Source organism: Hoplias malabaricus, chromosome 6 (assembly GCF_029633855.1).
Source record: "Hoplias malabaricus isolate fHopMal1 chromosome 6, fHopMal1.hap1, whole genome shotgun sequence".
Classification (NCBI taxonomy): domain Eukaryota; kingdom Metazoa; phylum Chordata; class Actinopteri; order Characiformes; family Erythrinidae; genus Hoplias; species Hoplias malabaricus.
In genome coordinates, this window is record NC_089805.1 from 41,923,529 (window position 1) to 41,945,273 (window position 21,745).

General features: G+C 46.2%; 1 protein-coding gene across 2 annotated transcripts in view; it reads left to right on the forward strand.

The window, feature by feature from the left end:
* dtnbp1b (dystrobrevin binding protein 1b) overlaps positions 1-21,745 on the forward strand; it is a 67,097-nt gene that overhangs the window by 20,397 nt on the left and 24,955 nt on the right. The window lies entirely within an intron of this gene.

A 21,745-nucleotide genomic window follows, 5' to 3' on the forward strand; every position in this document is an offset into this window, starting at 1 on the left:
AAAAGTGAGAGTGACTGACATGAGAAAGATGGGGTTAGAGACATTGACATGGGCAGAGAGACAAAAGTCTGGGGGAGAGAGAGAAAGAGTGAAAGAATGCAGAGTAGGAAGGGAGAAAATGAGAGGGTTGGCATGAGGTATTGGTCCTGATGGTCATAGCTGTGATTAGTCCAGTGTGTGTTTTATTCAGGGTCATTAATCCTCCAGTAAAGGTGAACAGCTGCAGGGCTTTGTTAGAATTACACTCTCTGATTCACCCTCATTACTGACCTCCGAGTCTGGACCCTGGACATGAGACCCCTGGCTTTCTCCTTTTTAAACACACACAAACTCCCTCCTCAGTGCCCTGCGGCCATGGCCTGCTTCACCGTGCCTAATACAAACAGACTGGAACTCATTTGTGAGCAGGAGTAAAAAGACACGCTCCTCAGAGTCTAATCTCTGCTTCTGATTCCCTGGGAGGAGACGTCCAGACCAGAGGGACAGGAGAAGGTAAACATGGCAGTGTGTAATGGAGTTGTATAATCGTGTATAGCCCATAATCACTCCTCAAACCCTGAAACACCACCAACAGAAGTCACTGTGGGTGAACCTCGAGCCGTGGTGAGCGTCAGAGTTTAACTCCCATTTTAATCATCGCACTCCAGACCTGAAGGAATCGAAGGTGTCTAATGATTTTTGATTTAATTTTATGTAAGAATCATGGTGGCGCAGCTCCAGGGTCCCCTCAGTCACCTTCTGTGAGGAGTGTGGTGTGTTCTTTCTGTGTCTGTGTGGGTTTTCTGCAGGCACTCTGGTTTCCTCTCACAGCCCTAGAAGCCACATGTAGATTGGCTGTGTGAAATTGTCCACAGCCGTGTGAGTGACTGGGTGAGTGTGTGACACTGTCCACAGCCGTGTGAGTGACTGGGTGAGTGTGTGACACTGTCCACAGCCATGTGAGTGACACTGTCCACAGCCATGTGAGTGACTGGGTGAGTGTGTGACGCTGTCCACAGCCGTGTGAGTGACTGGGTGAGTGTGTGACACTGTCCACAGCCATGTGAGTGACTGGGTGAGTGTGTGACACTGTCCACAGCCGTGTGAGTGACTGGGTGAGTGTGTGACGCTGTCCACAGCCGTGTGAGTGACTGGGTGAGTGTGTGACACTGTCCACAGCCGTGTGAGTGACTGGGTGAGTGTGTGACGCTGTCCACAGCCGTGTGAGTGACTGGGTGAGTGTGTGACACTGTCCACAGCCGTGTGAGTGACTGGGTGAGTGTGTGACGCTGTCCACAGCCGTGTGAGTGACTGGTGAGTGTGTGACACTGTCCACAGCCGTGTGAGTGACTGGGTGAGTGTGTGACGCTGTCCACAGCCGTGTGAGTGACTGGGTGAGTGTGTGACACTGTCCACAGCCATGTGAGTGACACTGTCCACAGCCGTGTGAGTGACTGGGTGAGTGTGTGACGCTGTCCACAGCCGTGTGAGTGACTGGGTGAGTGTGTGACACTGTCCACAGCCGTGTGAGTGACTGGGTGAGTGTGTGACGCTGTCCACAGCCGTGTGAGTGACTGGGTGAGTGTGTGACACTGTCCACAGCCGTGTGAGTGACTGGGTGAGTGTGTGACGCTGTCCACAGCCGTGTGAGTGACTGGGTGAGTGTGTGACACTGTCCACAGCCATGTGAGTGACACTGTCCACAGCCGTGTGAGTGACTGGGTGAGTGTGTGACACTGTCCACAGCCGTGTGAGTGACTGGGTGAGTGTGTGACACTGTCCACAGCCGTGTGAGTGACTGGGTGAGTGTGTGACGCTGTCCACAGCCGTGTGAGTGACTGGGTGAGTGTGTGACACTGTCCACAGCCATGTGAGTGACACTGTCCACAGCCGTGTGAGTGACTGGGTGAGTGTGTGACGCTGTCCACAGCCATGTGAGTGACTGGGTGAGTGTGTGACGCTGTCCACAGCCGTGTGAGTGACTGGGTGAGTGTGTGACGCTGTCCACAGCCGTGAGAGTGACTGGGTGAGTGTGTGAAACTCTCCACAGCTGTGAGTGAGTGTGAGAGTGACTGGGTGAGTGTGTGACACTGTCCACAGCCGTGTGAGTGACTGGGTGAGTGTCTGACACTGTCCACAGCAATGTGAGTGACTGGGTGGGTGTGTGACACTGTCCACAGTCACGTGAGTGACTGGATGAGTGTGTGACGCTGTCCACAGCCGTGTGAGTGACTGGGTGGGTGTGTGACACTGTCCACAGCCGTGTGAGTGACTGGGTGAGTGTGTGACGCTGTCCACAGCCGTGAGAGTGACTGGGTGAGTGTGTGAAACTCTCCACAGCTGTGAGTGAGTGTGAGAGTGACTGGGTGAGTGTGTGACACTGTCCACAGCAATGTGAGTGACTGGGTGGGTGTGTGACACTGTCCACAGCAATGTGAGTGACTGGGTGTGTGTGTGTGACACTGTCCACAGTCACGTGAGTGACTGGGTGAGTGTGTGACGCTGTCCACAGCCGTGTGAGTGACTGGGTGATTGTGTGACGCTGTCCACAGCTGTGAGTGAGTGTGAGAGTGACTGGGTGAGTGTGTGACACTGTCCACAGCTGGGTGAGTGACTGGGAGAGTGGGTAAAACTCTTCACAGGTGTGAGTATGATTGGGTGAGTGTGTGTGTTTGAGAAATAATGACTGGGTGAGGGTGTGAAATAGGTGTGTTCCTGCCTTGAGTCCAGTGATTCTGTGTGGACCCTGGACCCCCCACAACCCTGACCAAGAGGAAATGGTTACAGAAGATGAATGAATATAGTTCCTCCAGGTGCTGTAACTTTTCTGTCATCTTTTCTGTGTTTGGACCTTTGGAACATTAGCCTTACGTTGAGTTTTTGTTTGTTAGGGATGTGTTTATTTTGAATCGTACTTGTTCACTTGGGAACATTTCCATAATCGACTGAAAACCAGGAGACTTCTATTCTGACCTGGGTCTGGCCCAAATCCCCCAATTTCATTGTCCCCCTTGGCACATTCATTTAAGACCCTTGAGTGGGCCACTCCCAGGCGTCATATAAACACCGTCTGTTTTGTGACGCGTGCTCAAACAAACACGTGAAATATCATCGCTGTCCAAAGAAAAATGTATGTCCAGAAGAAGGAAGAACGTTATCATTCAGTGGAAGTCAATGTAAAAAAATGTGTTCCATGTACTTTTGGAGCATTTCTATTGGTCCATTCACTATGCAATGTTCACACAAGGTGAAGGAGAGCTGCTGTGTTCAGATGATGTAGTAAACTAAAACTCCTCAAACATGGACATACACGTTTTTCTTTGGACGGTGACGACATGTGGGAAACTCCAGATCCACGAAGAGTGGTGTGGGTGCAGGTTTTCTTTCCAACCAAGCAGAAGCCACACCTCAATGGATCCAATCAATAGATTTTGACTTTCAGTAGTGTGGGCCTTTTGCTTGGTTGTAAAAAACACCTGCACCCACACCGGCTCTCCGTGGATTTGGTTTGACACCCCTGCTTTAGGTTCTCATGAATTTTTCATTACCCACAGTGGGCCAACTGTGCTACATCTCTGCCAGAAACGGCCCACATTTGCATGCTATGGCTTTAACCGCAGTGGTGCTGTTGACAGTGTCTTTTTCACCACAGCTGGCTGCATTTGTAATATTTTTAGTTCTGTCTGAGACAGTTTTGCACAGTTTTGCCAGTCAGCTTTGCAGTTATGGCTTGTTCTGAGCCAGTTTACTGTTGTTTTATCGATAGCTGTGTGTTTATTATAAATTGCGTTGAAATCTGTGTTGAATACTTTGTCCTGTCTTATATCTGCCAGTCCTTTTGTAATCCTCAAGGTCTCCATGGGTTATAACAAAGTATGTTCATAGCCTCTAGTCAATGGAGTTGGGACAGTAAAGCACTGGTTTAAACAGCCGGGTTAAGACCCAGCAGTGCACACTATTTCTTCAAGTTTCCCTGACACATGCGATCTGTAGGATCACTGGGATTGGTACAGCAGAAAGCTCATTAAAATCTGCAGTTACTGGAAGTCTGTAGATGACCCTGACCCACTTCTAGGCCTTGTAACAACTCTCCTGCGTTTTCTGCTACATTGGTAGCACACAGCTAATTAGCACGAAGTTATTTCACCCCCCCCCCCCTGTATTTTGAAAAGAAGTGGGTTAAAAAAAAAGCCTTGAATCATTTATTTGAACCAGAGGGATTGTGTTGGACAGTGTTCATGTGGAAATTCACTGCTGATGTGGACAGCACACAGATTTCTGAAATTGTAGTTTAGCTTTAGGCTCACAGGCCAGTGGAGAATCGTGTGTGTGCATGCACAAGCCTTCGCACTGTTTCTATTGGCTACAGGTTCAGCAGGGGTCTGATTTAGACATTATGGTGTTAGGTCAGGCCCCTATCCGTTTAGATTATTTAAGAGGTGTCCCAAATGGTTATTGCACTTACAGTAGAACAGATGTCTTTATAACAAACCATGCATGGCCAAACATTTCAGCTACTTCAAAGTGAACCCAGTGTGCATAGCTGGGGTCATTTCCATAGAAAGGCATTAAAGAGGTATGAAAGCCGGACATCATTCACACCATGGTCAATGCCGTGGTCTGTGGAGCTGAGGGACTCCATCCCTGGAAGAGATGAAGCATCACCTAATACCTTCATCCAATAGCTGACCTCATTAACATTCTTGTGACTGAATGTAATCAAATTCGCACAGAAATGTTCCCGGGTAAAGACATCCCAGACGAGTAGAGTTACTACAGTGGAGGGTTTGTAAATGAAGCTTCAGGTTTCTTTTTCCTTCCCTTCTATTTGGGACCTTAATATGTTTTTGTAAATGTCTCGGTATAAAGAGCACCTGCTAAATTACTTAACATGGATATAAATAACAGGCAGAAAGAAAGACGCAGAGCAGGGGTCTGACCTTTCTGAGCTGATGCCTAATAGATATAACATGAAAAACACCACAACACTACTGCGCTGACCCTTAAAATCTATAAATCTATTAATTAAAATAAAGAATCATAATTAGAATCACTTTATTGGCCACTGGGCTTGCACACAGAGGAATTCGTTCTCTGCATTTAACCCAATCCGTGCAGTGAAACACACACTAGTGTACACTAGGGGGCATTGAGCACACAAACCCGGAGCGGTACACCACCTGGGGAGCAGTTGGGGGGTTAGGTGCCTTGCTCAACCCTTGCTGCCATCCCAGTTCCCTTAGCACCAGGCTATGATGACATCTACTAGAGATTTAATTATAAGCCCAGTTATTTCTTATTCAGGGATCACCATTCAATATTCCAGCAGTATTTGTAGCAACATTTTATCACTATTGGATTGAATATTTGGCACAGTATGAAAATTCCAGCAGCTCTTTATATCGTGTTAAAATGTAATGGCCCACGTTTGCATAGAAACAGGAAAGCTGAAAATCAAATGTTGCAGGCCTGTTTTGTGTGTTCCATTGGTGCCTTTGCTCTCAAAGCGGCTGCTCACGGTTTACATCTTGGAGCTGCAGTGTAACGTTGTTGTTAAGGTGTTCTGGTAGCTCAGGGTGCTGTCAGCCCATAGCTGGTCCCAAAGTGGTGTTTACTGACTCTGGTGAATGCAAGTTACTCAGGTCTTAGGTTTTCCCCAGCTACGTATACTGCAACAGAACAGTTCTACTGCCTGTAGGGCAGTAGCAGTTAACTCGGCAAGTTCTGTGTACTGCTTAAAAAAATTGGCAAAATAAGTTATCTCTCTGTACTCTGTTGCCTCCGTTCTGTGTCGGAAGGTCTTTTGCAAGCTCTTTCTCTCAGGCTCCAATCCTTCCTCTCTCACTGTTCTAAAACTTTGTGGACACATTGCTTCCCTCACCTACACCGATAGGACGAACAGAATAGTGGATACTCACAACACACAACAGCATTTAAACACATCACAGCCACAAGAGACTCGGTTTTGGCGAGCACATGCTGGACCTATACATTTCACTCAAACCTTGCATATTTAACGATCTGCCTGAGCTAAAATACTAAGCCAATATTTATGATGAAATGGGCCAATATCCATAAAACATAAACTAAATGAACTGTAATACTAAGCCATTGGTTACGATTAACCTGGACTACATGGTCTTCTCCAATGTTCAGATCCAGTGTTGGATTGGCAGCAGTACAAAAAGAAGCAGTGGGCTGGTCTCTCGTGTCTTGGAGGAAGCTCATGTTCGCCTCCACCCTCCTGAGGCTGGTGGCTCCGTGTGTGTTATTGGGACATTCCCTGACGGGAGTATCTTGAGAAAACTGTGGATAAACAAACAAACAAACACAAATAGGATATGTTAGTAAATGAAGAAATGCTAAAAACCATCCATTCAAAGTGTTTTCCTTCTCCTCTAATGCTTCTATTTTAAAGGCAGGAGCTTGGGAAGTGTTTACTCAGGTGTTCAATAAATGTAGTCACATATTATGGCATAATTAATATAGCAGGCATTTTACGCAATGCATGGTTACAAGTCAATTAGCTTCAGAGGACTTACACGGCGTGCTCTTTCTCACCCTCACCCCCCTCCTCACCACCAGCCCTCGCTATGCATCCCCATATACAGTATGGCTGTGCTTGCATTGAGTTGCATCATTGATTTGAACCTCATTCGAAGTGACTTCCAAGTCTTCCACTTGCCTGCACACTGTGTGTCATCCATATAAACCAGCTTCATTATATAAGATCGTCCTACAGCCACTGGGACAAATGGCTCCCAGAGGAACTTCAGCGACGGATGTAAAACAGGTCAGATCCCACTTCCCTTTGTGTCTGTTTAACTGGGACTTGATGAATTTTATCCGGCTGGTAATTGGTAATATGGGAGTAGAGTATGTACACATGACATTACAGCTCTTATAAATTAAGTGGGAGGTGCATTAATGGTGTCTTGTACAAATTCATGGGATGTAGAATAATGAGGAAATAGAGTTTAAAAGAGACCATATCTGTAAGAGCAGAGACTTTACGGCAGGATCTATGTTCAGACTACCTTTGCCCAAAGGGGAATCCAGTAGGGATTGGCTGTACCTAGATTTTTATATCGTCATAATGTCTTAAAATATTTAGCCGCAAAGAGGCTTATCAGGCCAGAGCACACTTTTTGTTGATCTCAGTCAAAAAATTGATCATGTGACCTCCCGGTTGGTTGGAACAAAAACCAGCAGCCACACCGGCCTTTTGTGGTTAAGATTGCCCACCCCTGACCTATAGGGTATTACCCTGGGGGGGGCATTTTTGGGCTGCGTCAAGACTCATATCTATCAGCACAAAATGGAACCCAACCCAGCTGGGCATTCCACTCTCTCAGATGTGAATTTTTAGGATGACCAGACGTCCTCTTTTCTCCAGACATGTCCTCTTTTTGGGACCTTAAAAATCAAATGGATCAAATGTTCAAGGGGTCGGAGCTCAGAGCAGAAATGGGACACGCGCCTTCTTGTGTTTACATCAATTTCAGCCGAGCTCCAATCCACATCAGTGTTTTACTGGAGCTTCGAACAGAAATGTGTTGAAAGTTGTTAAGGTAATTTTTCATAGTCTCTTCTTCATATTTGGAAGCGTTTCTGTGTCACACAAGCCTTTCACTTTCTGCTGTATACTTTATAAAACTGAAAGTCGTCGCTTCTGTCCCTATAACGACAAATACATGGACACACCTGACCGTTACTGACTTTCTGAGTAAATCCAGCGTAGTTGAATGGTTATGGAAGCATTTGTGCTGCCAACCTGGCTCATGTCCTCTTTTTCTGAAAACTTTTCTGTGCTGGAGGAACAGAAAAGTTGACAATAAGCAAAGTAAAAAAAAAAAGATGGTTCTGCACCGGTTAGGTCTAAAGTGTGCTAATAGGTTACAGAGCAGTGCACAGACAGTGTTCCACTGAACTGAGGCTCAAATCACACACATTTAGAGAATAAAGCCTCATGTCTGTCGGCACAAAGTCGACTGAAGAGTCTTTGGAGTGTTTGTTGTCTGTCTTCAACTTCTCTCTTTTTACCCAAAATTCACACACATTTATGAGGATCTACTGGATTTATTTATTTATTTATTATTTATTTTTTCTCCCATTCAGAATCTGACCACAGCACCCTCTCCCAGTGACTGTTGTAAATGCACATGAATGGCCTCTTTTTGCCTTTGTACTCAGACACAGAACAATATTTTGACACACCAGACAAGTCATAATTCTGAAATACAGAGTTCATTTTGAGATGCCATCCACAATTTTAAATACAGTAGTATAGGGTATTAGCGCTATACCGTCCAACCCTAGGATCCAGCGCTTACTGCACATGTCCTCTTGCACTTTATGCAACTTATTAGACGTTAGGCAACATTGAGTATCAAGTTCAGCAAAGTTGAACCACTGCATTGCACTTAGCCAATGAAATGTACGCAGACCCAACTTTGTCTGTTTCCAAATGAACTGCAGCAGATTTTTTAACTATGTTATCTGAGAAATGCAGATGTGATGAGCAGAGACATTAAAAGTGGTGAAATATGGAGAAAAACAATACAAGTAACCTGTCCTCACTGTCAGTACAGCTGGCAGGGGATGACCACGGCTGCGTCCCAAAGCCAAGGCTGCAGCTGAGGTGTTAAAGGCCTTCATATGACTGTCCTAAGACAACCCCAAATTGTTCAGCACTAAACTTGAATCTTCTAACAGAAATGAAGGAAATATTTCACAGGCAGAACTCGAATATCTCAAGAGCCAGAAAGATAAACAGTGCTTTGCCAAGAACTTGGGTCAGGGAGCTTTTTGTTCCCCCCGCCAAGTTCAGTATTTTTATTGTGTATGCGCAGTGAACTGTGGGTAACCAAACGTCCCAATGGATACATCCCTTGCATCCTGGAAATTCCCCCAAATGTGGGCTGCATATCTCAGCTGTATTTGGATCTAAAAATATCCAACTAAATTGGAAGAGCATTCCATGATTCCAGCCAGGCTTTGGCACAGCTTATACATATTAAAAAATGATAAATATTCTAATATTATTTGAATTATTTAAATGTAATTTAATATTGATTTCCCCCTGAAATTCCCTCAAGTCGTGTGTTTTTGTTCTGACATTGCCAGTATGTAAATGATCACTTTTTAGCTCTTTTAAATATCAGATCTCTCACAAACAAATCACACTTAATTAATGATTTTATTACAGCACATGGGCTTGATTTTATACTTTTAACTGAGACTGGGCTAAATGAATGTAGTGCTGCAACTGTTTTAATGGAGTCAGCTTCACCAAACGTTTGTGCCAATAGAAAAGGTGGAGGTCTAGCTGCTCTGTTCCATGGTTCTTTTCAGTGCAAGCAGTTATCATTTGGTGACTTCACAACATTCGAGTACCTCTGTGCAGTTCTCAAAGGGACACCACAGGTATTATTAGTAACTGTATACGGGCCTCCAAAGTACAGTGCTGATTTTATTGATGAATTTACAGAAATGCTGTCTTTTATTTCTACTGACTTTGACCATTTTTTGCTGGTGACTTTAACATCGACAATCCCAAGGAATGTTTTGCCAAGGAACTACACGCCATTATGGACTCTTTTGGTCTTTCACAGCATGTTACAGGGAGTACACATTGTCATGTTCACACGCTAGATGTCGTCATTATTGTTGGTTACTAGATCAGCATTTTACCATCTTAAGAACATCAGTAAGATTAGAGATTATCTGACCAAACCAGACCTGGAGAAATGTATCCATGCCTTTATTTCTAGCATTGATTGATTACTGTAATGGTCTCTTAACTGGACGTCCAAAAAAGACCCCCATCCTCAAATCCTTACACTGGACACCAGTCTGTAACAGAATAGACTTTAAGGTGTTTTTACTGCTCTATAAATGTCTAAATGGGGTAGGACCAGTGCATTTATCAGATCTGCTACAGAGATATGAGCCGAGCAGAGCTTTCAGATCTTTAGGAACTAGTTTTGTTACTAGTTATTAATTTACAAGGCAGGCCTGGCTGAGACACTCTTTATGATGTCAGTGTGAATGGGCGGGGCTAACCTAGGCTGTATGTAAGTATCACCAAGACAGTGAATTCGAAGAGGTCAACTGAGGTTCTCGACAGAATGGACGTCACAGTTACGTCACTTGCAGCTGCACACGACTGCATTGTGGTGGCAGTAAAACAGCATAAACAAGTGGAGCGAAATGGGCAGGGACAAAATATGTCGTGGAATGGAAAAGCAAATTATCTTCATTTTTATAGAATACCATTTTTTCTTATACACGCTGGGTTTTTCCCCAAGCTACGAAGCTTTGAAGATGTCCAGCCACTGTAACTTTGGCCAATTAATTTGTTCTTGACTTGACAGTGAGTACAGGTCAGGAAACCTCACCCCATCACAAAGGGTTTGCTGGTTAGTGTAGGACAACCTCACTTTTACTCTAAGCTAATAAAATAACTGGAGAAAGCAATCGGATGAGCCATATTCCCATTTTCCTACACTTAACACCGCTAAGTTCACTGTGACTATCTGCCACCAGTTAAGTTCCGCCCACAAATCACGTCATTACTGTTTGCAAACAAAAAAATGGCCTAAGGGCTGTTTGGAAGATGGGGTGGAAATGTTACCCTGCTTCAGTGTTGTTATACGACTCTTTCAGTCTGGAAACCCTGCAGACACCGAGAGAACAGTGTATGCTGCATGCCGGCGGAGCCTGAGTAAATGTTTCCCCAGAGTGTATCAGTTAGCAGCGTCTGGTGTATTGATAAAGCTATAAATAACAGGAAATATGAGCCGGGTCTATGTTGGTCTGGCTGAAATGATGTGGAACAGTAGCCTGTCTGGGACAGAGAGGCCGGCTGACAAGACTCTGATTAGATAAGAGCGCTCTAAACATAGTCTTCCCTCAGATTCATCAAATGGCTGCTGTCACTATTCTCTGCTATTTCCAGACTGCTGAGAGCTATCGACCTGAGGGAAATAGAAGACTTTCAGAGATCTATATATCTATCGGTCTATCTACTCACCAAATCACTCGTCCATCCAGTTCCATAGTTCCCCAATTGTATAACCATGCTTCCATCCATTCATCCATCCATCCTTCCAATCCACTCACACTCACTCACTATCCATCCATCCATTCACTCAATTCCATTCACTCAATATCCCATTCCCTCACTCGTTCATACAAATAACTATCTTTCAATCCATTCATTCAACATCCATCCATCCGTATACCCATGTCTGTCTATCCCTCCAATCCACTCGCCTCATATATAATGGAATGATGTTGTAGCTCACTTGCTCACTTCACCACTCATCTCCCTAAAGGGATGCAGCTCACATTCACTCTGCTGGACCTGACCTCCATCAGCCAAAGGTCACTTCAGCTTCTGTCCACTCCGCACTCATTAAGACTGATGTGGACTGAGTGTGTACACCAACCCCCCTGCAGCAGTGTCTTATAGAGTCCAGGCTGTATTTTCCTGCTCTTTCCCCTGCGCTTTACTGTTTATGAGCTGCTTCTCATGAATAAAAGGCTGTGTGTTTATTCCAGAGCATAACTCACAATGTTCACACACTTCAGAGCACAGAAGAGTCCCAACACACACTTCTGACTTATTTCCTGTCTACAGCCAAAGTCCTGTGACTTTACACAAGGCTGTTTCTGTGTTTATATGCGACTTACTGGTGGTTGGTGACGACTCCCTGAACGTCCAGAGTAAAGTACTGTGAGGGTCTTGAAAAGCACTGGTTGAGTGTAAAGTTTAAAAAGCAGTAACGATTATTCCTTCACCATAGTGTTCTTCAGCAAACACAACTAAATATTGCCCCTAGTGGAGAATCTCCAGTAATGCTCAACATGAATGAGTGAGTTATTAGTGGAGGTGAAGGAGGAAATGAGAGAAGAGACAAGTGGGTGGGTGAGTGAGTGACTGGGTGAGTGAGAAATCTGTGAGTGCAAGAGTGACTGGGTTAATGAGGGGGCAGCAGTAGGCAATGAGTGAGTGAATTAAATGGGTGACTGGGTGAATAAGTGAGGAATAAGTGGGTGAGTAAAAGAGTGGATCGGAGAGAGAATGAGTGAATAAATGGATGCAAGAGTGAGAGGGTGAGCAAATGAGTCGGTAAACAGATGCATGAGAGTAAGTAAATGTGTGATTGACGTGGGTGAGTGAGTAAACGGATGAATAATTTAGAGTGAATGAGAAAAAGAAAGAGCCAGAAAATAGATGCGTGTGGAATGAGTGAGTGAGTAAATGAATGTGTGAGGGAGCAGGTAAGGGAGTTAGAGCGTGAATGGCTGACTAAATATAGAGGGGGTGAGTGGGTGAATGAGAGGGAGAATGTTGTGTTGTTGGGATTCTTCCCATCACTTCACAAACAAAAGTCAGCAGTAGAAGTGAAGTGGCACTAAACACGGCCTGCTTCTCTGCTGGCGTTTGGAGAGCTGGACACGGTCTGATCAGGCCTCGGTCAGGGCCTGAGCTGCGAGACACACCTGTAAACTCCAGACAGGCTTTAAAATCTCCCAAAGTCCCAGCTGTAGCAGTGGAGCTCCAGGCTGTAGCTGCAGGAGGTGAGTCGTGAGGAAAGGAGACGATACGAGTGTGTGTTTCATCACGAAGCTAGACCTGGAGAGACTTTATGGAACAGCACTATTTCACAAACCATTCATTTACCCATTATATTATCTGCTATAAACCTGCTTCCCTTCACTCCACTGTGGTCCTCAGTCCCCTTTTGATAAAAGTCAGTGGCTGTTTAAAACAACCAGGGCTTTGAAGTACACCCTATTGTGTATAAACATAGCACAAAAAGTGAGGAAATGTGTGTTTGTAGAGTATTTCTTTGTTGTAACAATGCTTCTTGGCAATAAGTCTTATACAGTTGGAGACCTGTTAATTACCCTTTTAAACAGTGCCACATTTGTAAGGAACATGCATTTGTGGGATGAGCGGTAGAGCTGAGTATGTGGGTTGCGCCCATGAAAAATTTGCCAAAGAGCTGAGAGAATGCGTGTTGTGTGATCCAACTCCAACTCCTTCTGCCCAACGTCCTCTACTTATGTTATAATGGGTTGAGAACATGGTTCTAAGATTACGGTTATTATTACTGGTTCTGGTTCTAGACAGCATGCACACGGACCCCCAAAAGAAGGTTCCCTGGACCCTCAAAAGAAGGATTCCTCAACAGCGTCACACCCGTGTACACACAGTGGGAGAAAGAGACTGACCTTGTTTCCCTGGGCTTGAATTTAGTCTTAGAATATTTCACAGCTGTGTGTGTGTTGTTTGAGAGCACTTTAATTTGTGTGAGACAGAGATGGAGAAAAGCTATGTGGTATGGGATGTGATGGAGTGGGTGGAGAAGGCCGAGGAACACACACCTCTCTCCTCGTGGCAGCCGTGTGTTGTTTGGTTGCTTGGTTACCTGTTGAATATCTTCTCCACGCTCTTCTTCACACATTCACAGCACTGTCCACCAACCTTGAGAGGAGGAGGAGAGCGACTGAGAGAAACCATGGCAACAGCGGCAGCGGAGACGTGCAGATATTTTGCTATCTATCTATCTATCTATCTATCTATCTATCCAATTAATCTTCCAATTCACTCACTCACCATCCAATCATTTAATCCACTCATTCAGTCACTCATCTATCCATCCAATCTACTGTGTAATCATTATTATAATCCCTTCATCCAGTCCAACTACCATCCATCCATCTGTCTGCCCACCATCATCCATCGCTTTTCTCTACCTGTCTGTCAGTCACATGTAACAGCGCTCAGAGCAGTCTGTGAAGGCTGTTCTGGGATCAGCTGTGGTTCAGTGAGTGGCTCAGTTCAGGTCTTCAGTCTGGGTGATCAGTGAGAGCTGCAGTGATCAGTTTGCTGGAGTGGACTGAGGCTGAGTGAGATATAAGGTGTCGGAGCTGTGATAATCTCACTCTGATGTCGTGTGGAGGCTCTGAGTGTGGATCACACGATCCCTCCTCGCTCAGTCTCTCTAAATGACACCTTAAATATTCTGGAGTGGTTAAAGAGCAAAGCCAGACGCCGTTAAAGCCCATTAAAGATGGATGTGGGAGAGTGGAGCTGTGACAGAGGGTTGTGAAGATGAATGTGTTCAGGCAGAAGTTAAGCCCAGTGTTGGCCGAGTGAGGCTGAAGACTTGGGTGCTGAGGATCGCTGGGCTCAAGGCAGGAACACACACTGATGGGGGCGGCAGTTCTTCACAGGGCGACACACACTCACACCTACAGACACATTTGAGTCACCAAGCCACCCACCAACGTGTGTTTTTAGACTGTGTGAGGAAACTGGAGCACCCGGAGGAAACCCACAAAGACACAGGGAGAACACACCACACTCCTCACAGACAGTCACCCGGAGGAAACCCACGCAGACACAGGGAGAACACACCACACTCCTCACAGACAGTCACCCGGAGGAAACCCACACAGACACAGGGAGAACACACCACACTCCTCACAGACAGTCACCCGGAGGAAACCCACGCAGACACAGGGAGAACACACCACACTCCTCACAGACAGTCACCCGGAGGAAACCCACGCAGACACAGGGAGAACACACCACACTCCTCACAGACAGTCACCCGGAGGAAACCCACGCAGACACAGGGAGAACACACCACACTCCTCACAGTCACCCGGAGGAAACCCACGCAGACACGGAGAACACACCACACTCCTCACAGACAGTCACCCGGAGGAAACCCACGCAGACACAGGGAGAACACACCACACTCCTCACAGACAGTCACCCGGAGGAAACCCACGCAGACACAGGGAGAACACACCACACTCCTCACAGACAGTCACCCGGAGGAAACCCACGCAGACACAGGGAGAACACACCACACTCCTCACAGACAGTCACCCGGAGGAAACCCATGCAGACACAGGGAGAACACACCACACTCCTCACAGACAGTCACCCGGAGGAAACCCACGCAGACACAGGGAGAACACACCACACTCCTCACAGACAGTCACCCGGAGGAAACCCACGCAGACACAGGGAGAACACACCACACTCCTCACAGACAGTCACCCGGAGGAAACCCACGCAGACACAGGGAGAACACACCACACTCCTCACAGACAGTCACCCGGAGGAAACCCACGCAGACACAGGGAGAACACACCACACTCCTCACAGACAGTCACCCGGAGGAAACCCACGCAGACACAGGGAGAACACACCACACTCCTCACAGACAGTCACCCAGAGGAAACCCACACAGACACAGGGAGAACACACCACACTCCTCACAGACAGTCACCCGGAGGAAACCCACGCGGACACGGGGAGAACACACCACACTCCTCACAGACAGTCACCTGGAGGAAACCCACGCGGACACGGGGAAAACACACCACAGTCCTCACAGACAGTCACTCGGAGGAAACCCACGCAGACACAGGGAGAACACACCACACTCCTCACAGTCACCCGGAGGAAACCCACGCAGACACAGGGAAAACACACCACAGTCCTCACAGACAGTCACTCGGAGGAAACCCACGCAGACACGGGAAGAACACACCACACTCCTCACAGACAGTCACCCGGAGGAAACCCACGCAGACACGGGGAGAACACACCACACTCCTCACAGACAGTCACCCGGAGGAAACCCACGCAGACACGGGGAGAACACACCACACTCCTCACAGACAGTCACCCGGAGGAAACCCACGCAGACACGGGGAGAACACACCACACTCCTCACAGACAGTCACCCGGAGGAAACCCACGCAGACACGGGGAGAACACACCACACTCCTCACAGACAGTCACCCGGAGGAAACCCACGCAGACACGGGGAGAGCACACCACACTCCTCACAGACAGTCACCCGGAGTGGGACTCGAACCCACAACCTCCAGGTCCCTGGAGCTGTGTGACTGTGACACTGTAGTTAAACAGTGTGTTGCATCTGTTCAGTCCTGAGAGTGGCGCTGTAATAAATATTATTGGGCAGCTCTGTGGTATCGGTAGTACTCCTGCCCCACAGCTCCCGGGTCCTGGGCTCCTGGGTTTGGCCCTCTCCTCAGAACACAACCACCCTGATCAGAATGAAGCAATTACAGAAGATGAATGGATGAATGAATGAATGAAGGGGTGATTTCTGTAAAGCATGATGCTGTGATAGAACACATTTGTGAACAGAGCACAGATGAAAGCCTTTATTTAGAGCTAGTCCCCTTGGTCTGTATCGCCAGTGCTTTTCTGTGCTTTCTGATTGGTGCTGGTCAGTTGCGGGCAATGTTGATCAGGGAGTCTCTGCTGTGTGGGATACGAGCGGCTGTTTAAAGCCCTCATTGGCCCTGCGGCTATGCTAATCTCCCAGTGTTGAGCTGTGTTTGTGTGTCAGAATCGATTTCTCTGGACACTCTGTCCATACAGATTTCCTGACAGCAGATCACAGAAACACACACACACACACATCTGTCTACTGTATGATTCAAGACACACTCTTTTATCACACTGAAGGCCTGGGAGAATGACAGAGCTTCATACTCTGTTCCCAACACCTGCTCAAGCAACATGTCTCTGAAATCAAGCGGAGTAAGGGTCGCAACAACAACTTAAATTCCTGTAGTAAGGCTATAGACTGAATGCCAGAACATTGCTGTGAACATCTGATGGTGCCCAGCCTGGAGAACATGCGCACAGTCAGATTAGTTGTTATATGATTACTTCTGGTCCACAAACACCACTCATCCTAAAGTTAATGGCTGGGGCTCCATCACCTCAGTGAACACAGTTCCACCACCTTTTAGCCGTGGGTAGCATATTTTTCATGTTTACACTTGCATTGTCCTTTCAGATGTACATTCTTTACATTCTCAACCACCAATGTGCAGTATCCACGATATGCCAATAGCTAGTCATTGCTGTGAGATGGGGATGACCAGGAAGTGAGGAGTGACCACTGTGGTAGATGTAGTAGGACCCAGGGATCATGTACGATCTCAGAGTACCAGAATGTGGTTTTACGTCTCATCTGAAGCAGAGTGTCGTTTGTTCAGTACAGTGTCCCTGGCACTGCACCCTGGCCTTGGGGTCCACAAAGAACACCAGCCCCACCCCCACCTAAAGCTGCTTAGCAATGGTGGTTCCAGCCTGTGTGAAGATCTGGGCACACCTTTTAAAACATGGGAAATTAGGCCTATAGCATGTAACACACAAACATAGGCTAAAGGACATTTCTCTACTTTTTATTTCCTCTTTTTTCTACTCTGGGCACCTGATGGCTCAGAACTCGACACAAGCATCAATATTACCCATCATCCTGTGCTGTCACCAAAGAATCAAGACTAGACCAATTCACCTTAATAGGGGACTGGCTGCACTTTAATGACGCAATTTATGGTGGTAGCATGTCATAGTGCCACTGTCAGTCTTTACTATTTGTTTTAGTCTTTATTTGCCTTTATAGTGAATCATTGGGGGGCGGCACGGTGGCGCAGCCGGTAGTGTCACAGTAACACAGCTCCAGGGGCCTGGGTTCTATTCCCACTCCGGGTGACTGTCTGTGAGGTGTGTGGTGTGTTCTCCCTGTGTCTGCATGGGTTTCCTCCGGGTGACTGTCTGTGAGGAATGTGGTGTGTTCTCCCTGTGTCTGTGTGGGTTTCCTCCGGGTGACTGTCTGTGAGGAGTGTGGTGTGTTCTCTCTGTGTCTGCGTGGGTTTCCTCCGGGTGACTGTCTGTGAGGAGTGTGGTGTGTTCTCCCTGTGTCTGCGTGGGTTTCCTCTGGGTGACTGTCTGTGAGCAGTGTGGTGTGTTCTCTCTGTGTCTGTGTGGGTTTCCTCTGGGTGACTGTCTGTGAGCAGTGTGGTGTGTTCTCTCTGTGTCTGTGTGGGTTTCCTCCGGGTGCTCCGGTTTCCTCCCACAGTCCAAAAACACACGTTGGTAGGTGGATTGGCGACTCAAAAGTGTCCGTAGGTGTGAGTGTGTGTCTGTGTTGCCCTGTAAAGGACTGCCGCCCCCTCCAGGGTGTGTTCCCGCCTTGTGCCCAATGATTCCAGGTAGGCTCTGGACCCACCGCGACCCTGAATTGGATAAGGGTTACAGATAATGAATGAATGAATGAGTGAATCATTGGCACAAACAATATCATGGCAACTTCAGGCAGGCTGCTCTTATAAGCATATCAGCACTGTAGTACAGTTACAGGAAAGGGCAATGCCAACCAGGGTGGGGAAATAACATGAACGGCAACAGGGAAGATGTATGAGAACATGACACAGGCCAACCGCTTCAAAAATGTTCATTAAGCCACGAATCTTATGTGTTCATTTACTGACATGAGGTGCAAATATCACCACTTGGTTTTTATAATTATTATAAATATTTAAACAACTTTTTGTCAGTGCCACGTGCTGCCCGCTGCCGCCCTGTTGCAGTTGTCTGTGTCTAAATCTGCCACTGCCGCTAAGCTTCAGAGGATTCACGTGTTTTGATGGTCAGGGGATATAGCTGCTGCATGCTGGATGTTGTGTGCTCATGATGGAGAACTACGACACATTTCCACCATTGACGGGCAATAATTTTCTATTATGTTTTACATTCTGATTTAAAAAAAACTGAATGCACAGATTGCAGCAGTGTCTGACATAATTCTACAATAGAAGTGTGGAGCAGGGAAATCACTAATGACAGTGAAGAGGCTGCTATTGTCCTGTAGTGTGTGTGTGTGTGTGTGTGTGTGTCTGGAGGCAGGGATGATGGTGATGATGATGTGTGTAAATATGACCTGTGTCTCAGTGCTGGATACTGAGTGGGGTAGACAGGGGCAGGGGTGACTCAACTGCCCCCAGGTTTACACTCACGACTCAGAGCAGTGTGTGAGAACACAAGAACCCACTCATCAGACCAAACAAGCCGCACACACAGAGAGAGAGAGATGCAGAAAGAACAGTGTGTGACAACACAAGGATACACTTATCAGACCAAACAAGCTGTATACAGAGAGAACAAAGTGTGAGAACACAGGAACCCACTCATCAGACCAAATGAGACACATAGAGAGAGAGGAAAGGATGAACGAACGAACAAGAGACACTGAAGAAAAGAGAGAAATAAATGTTTTTTCTCTTCCTATCCTTTCCCTCCTCAGCCAACTCCTACCCCCCTCCCCCCTTCCCCCCCTTCACACCGTGTGCGGCTCCAAATGAAGTGTGGTTCAGTGAGGTGTGAAGGAAGGCAGAGATGATATGGCTGTTAGTGAAGTAAGCACGGTGAGGCACTAAAGGAACACGGCTGTTCCCTCGAGACTGTTTCAATCACTCCATTACACACACTACATAAGCCTCCAGCAATTAAACCTGTGTTTTGTTTTATTAAACCAGCCTCAGGCTCATTAACACAGCTCCGATACGTCCCCTCACACCTGGCGTATGCTCACACTGGTGAAGCAGGTGAAGAGTTAGACAGACAATTGTCCTTTTATTCAACAAAACAAAACAAAACACAATGTGCTTCTGGAATACTATATATTCTCAGTTTATAGAGTACATTACGGCTCTGACATTGGATCTTGTATTACATTCTGTTCTGAGTTTTACTCTAGTTTATTCTACTTTGATTATATCATAGTTCTTGTTCTTATCTGTAGGGAAGCTGCTGCAACAAACAAATTCAAGTTCCATTGGGGAAAAGCACTGCCAAAGCACATGCCACCATTTAAAGTTTGTGTGAGTTTGGGTTTAGACGATTTAAAACATGGTGATTCTGATCATAAATGTAGTGTATAATTTTTTAATGTGTACTTATTTATTTATTATTAAATTAAATGAAAAATTTAAAAAGTAGACAACATTCATTGTCTCTAACCGCTTATCCAATGCAGGGCCCGGAACCTACCCAGAATCACTGGGTGCAAGGCGGGAACACACCCTGGAGGGGGCGCCAGTCCTTCACAGGGCAACACACACACATTCACACACACACTCACACCTACAGACGCTTTTGAGTCGCCATTCCACCAAAGTGGGTGTTTGGACCATGAGAGGAAACCTGAGCACTCAGAGGAAACCCACACAGACATAGGGAGAACACACCACACTCCTCACAGACAGGCACCCGGAGGAAACCCACGCAGACACAGGGAGAACACACCAAACTCCTCACAGACAGTCACCCGGAGGAAACCCACGCAGACACAGGGAGAACACACCACACTCCAAGTCTTAAATTACAATATATTACAAAAAAAATCCTTTAAAACCTACTTGTACACCTCATAAGTCATGTGTTCATATTTCTAATGACACACATTTAATAGAAAATCATGTAAACCCTCAACACATACTGTATGTCACAAATATTCAGTAAAAAGTGTCTATCTTTTGCCTTTATTCCAGCTTTCACTCTTTTTGGAACTTAATATTTTTTAAAGTAAACTTCTGGAATATTTTTCCACACGTCCATAGTTCAGTCTTGAAGTTGATTACATTTTCTGTTTCTCACAGTCTGAGTAACACCAGACACATTCAGTGACGTTGAAGTCTGGTCTCAGGGGTGGTCAGTCCACCATTGTTGCAGATGTTCTTCTTTTGCATCTATTTCCTTTTCTCTGAGATGATTTCTTAACCTCTCCACACCCTTTCAGACCCCACACACAGCTGTAGATGTGTTCAGCTCAGAGCTTGTTTGTCCTCTCTCCTCTCTCTCTCAGAGGATCACAGTTAAGTGCTGTTTATCTGAGACAGATTGGTTCGACACCAGGTCTTGTGCGGGCGTTAGAATTGCTTAATTACTTCTTAAAGTCAGGAAACTTGATCCTCTCTTCTGCGGGGGATCTTATATTTAATCTCCTCTGATATATCAACGGAAACATGAACAACTTCTATATAATGCCTGTTTTGACAGAACTGATCATAACCACAGAACAGTACAGACCTGACACTGTCATCCTGCTCTCGGATACTTCTGGTGACTTCAGCTGGACATGAAGCTGTTATAAGCCTCTAAACTGTGATGAAAGGAGCGAAAGAGCTCTTCTGCCCACTGTGGCATCAGGCAGGCAATAAGTGGATCTAATTAATCCCCATTAAATCTCCAGTTCACATGAAAACTGGGAGAATAACGTCATTTATCTTCTCACTCTTTCCATTTCCCTCTATTCCTCCACATTTACACTCCAGATATCTACAGTCCAAATCACGTAGTCTAGAGCATCGCAATTTACATAATTCCAAGGAGTTTATATCACACCTTTTAAAGTGGAACAAATCAAATATTCAGGCTTGGGCCACACACACGCACACACACACGCGGTGTAGGGTGAATCCCATTTCGTAGGGCATAATGTCAGGGCTATATTAGTCTCACTCACAGATGCTCCACCCACAAGTAGACAGAGAGTCTGATACCTTCAGTGCAGTCGCCTGCCAGCTGCATTCTGATTGGCTGTTTTTACATCAGTGTAGAAGTGCTTCCATATATTCTTTTATCGCTGCCTCCACACGTCATTCCAAAATAGCAGACATTTGATTGGTCCTTTTCCTTTTCCTGCAGCAGTACGTGGTTCTTGGCCTCGTTAAGTGGCGAAACAAGAGACTAAGGCTGTACAGCCCTTGACATTTTCCAGAAAAACACTTCACACTTCAAATGGAGTGCTATGATTGCCTTGTGAACCACCAGCGAGACACTGCTCCAAACAAACTCACAAATGCCAGTATTTTCTCATTTTAAAAATAGCTTTAAAATAATTAGTCC